Source organism: Babylonia areolata, chromosome 21 (genome assembly GCF_041734735.1).
Source record: "Babylonia areolata isolate BAREFJ2019XMU chromosome 21, ASM4173473v1, whole genome shotgun sequence".
NCBI lineage: Eukaryota > Metazoa > Mollusca > Gastropoda > Neogastropoda > Buccinidae > Babylonia > Babylonia areolata.
This window is the reverse complement of record NC_134896.1, coordinates 32,525,667-32,527,658: the sequence shown is the minus strand read 5'-3', so window position 1 is coordinate 32,527,658 and position 1,992 is coordinate 32,525,667.

Below are 1,992 nucleotides of genomic sequence, written 5' to 3'. Positions count from 1 at the left end.
GAATAAATAAATAAATAAATAAATGAATAATAAAAAAATAATAAAAATAAATAAATAAATAAATGAAATAAATAAATAAATAATAATAGATACGAGTAAACAGTTAACAACGGCGATTCATAAGCAACCAACAAATAAACACGTGAACAGACAAAGCAAAAATCAATAAATGAATCGATTTTTTTTTTTTTTTAAGTTAAACATTGCCCAGCTCCTCCAATTGGTCAGATAAACAGGAAGGTGCGTGCCGTGACTGCAATAAACGGTCTGGCCAATAATTCTTCAGGCTGCCGGTGTTGTTCCGTCATGTCTTTGACAGAGCCTGATCTCTCGATCAATGCATTTTCAGCATGAACCAACAACAATGGGACACCTCCGTCCCTACACCGCTCCTCTGACGTTTCCATCCGGCTGTGAATGTTCGTGAGATGGAGAGAGAGAGAGGGTGGGTGGAGGTGTGGGGGGGTGGGGGGGGGCAGGAGAGAGGGAGAGAAGGAGGGAGAAAGAGGGGGGGGAGGGAGGGAGAGACAGAGAGAGAGGGGGGCGGGCAGGAGAGAGGGACAGAAGGAGGAAGGGAGAGGGAGGGAGAGAGAGCGGGGGCAGGAGAGAGGGAGAGAAGGAGGGAGAAAGAGGGGGAGGGAGGGAGGGAGAGACAGAGAGAGAGGGGGGGGGGCGGGCAGGAGAGAGGGACAGAAGGAGGAAGGGAGAGGGAGGGAGAGAGAGTGGGGCGGGCAGAAGAGAGGGACAGAAGGAGGGAGAAAGAGGGGGAGGGAGGGAGAGAGAGGGGGGGTGTCAGGAGAGAGGGAGAGCAGGAGGGAGAAAAAGGGGGGAGGGAGGGAGAGACAGAGAGAGGGGGGGTAGGAGAGAGGGACAGGAGAGAGGGAGAGAAGGAGGGGGAAAGAGAGGGAGGGAGAGACAGAGAGAGAGGGGGGGGGGGCGGGCAGGAGAGAGGGAGAGAAGGAGGGAGAAAAAGGGGGAGGGAGGCAGAGAGACAGAGAGAGAGGGGGGGTGGAGGTGTGGGCGGGCAGGAGAGAGGGAGAGAAGGAGGGAGAAAAAGGGGGAGGGAGGCAGAGAGACACAGAGAGAGGGGGGGGTGGAGGTGTGGGGGGGGGCAGGAGAGAGGGAGAGAAGGAGGGTGAAAAAGGGGGAGGGAGGCAGAGAGACAGAGAGAGAGGGGGGGTGGAGGTGTGGGGGGGGCAGGAGAGAGGGAGAGAAGGAGGGTGAAAGAGAGGGAGGGAGAGACAGAGAGAGAGGGGGGGGGGGGGCGGGCAGGAGAGAGGGAGAGAAGGGGGGAGAAAAAGGGGGAGCGAGGCAGAGAGACAGAGAGAGAGGGGGGGTCAGGAGAGAGGGAGAGAAGGAGGGGAAAAGAGAGGGAGGGAGACAGAGAGAGAGGGGGGGCGGGTAGGAGAGAGGGAGAGGAGGGAGAAAGAGAGGGAGGGAGAGACAGAGAGAGAGGGGGGGGCGGGCAGGAGAGAGGGAGAGAAGGAGGGAGAAAGAGGGGGAGGGAGGGAGAGACAGAGAGAGAGGGGGGGCGGGCAGGAGAGAGGGAGAGAAGGAGGGAGAAAGAGGGGGAGGGAGGGAGGGAGAGACAGAGAGAGAGGGGGGGCGGGCAGGAGAGAGGGAGAGAAGGAGGGGGAAAGAGAGGGAGGGGAGGGAGAGAGACAGAGAGAGAGGGGGGGGTGTCAGGAGAGAGGGACAGAAAGAGGGAGAAAAAGGGGAGGGAGGCAGAGAGACACAGAGAGAGAGGGAGGGGTCAGGAGAGAGGGACAGAAGGAGGGAGAAGAGGGGGAGAGAGAGGAGGGAGTCAGGAGAGAGGGGAGAGAAGAAGGGGGAAAGAGGGGGAGGGAGGGAGAGAGACAGAGAGAGAGGGGGCAGGAGAGAGGGACAGAAGGAGGAAGAAAGAGGGAGAGAGAGAGGAGGGAGTCAGGAGAGAGGGAGAGAAGAGGGGGAAAGAGGGGGAGGGAGGGAGAGAGACAGAGAGAGAGGGGGGGC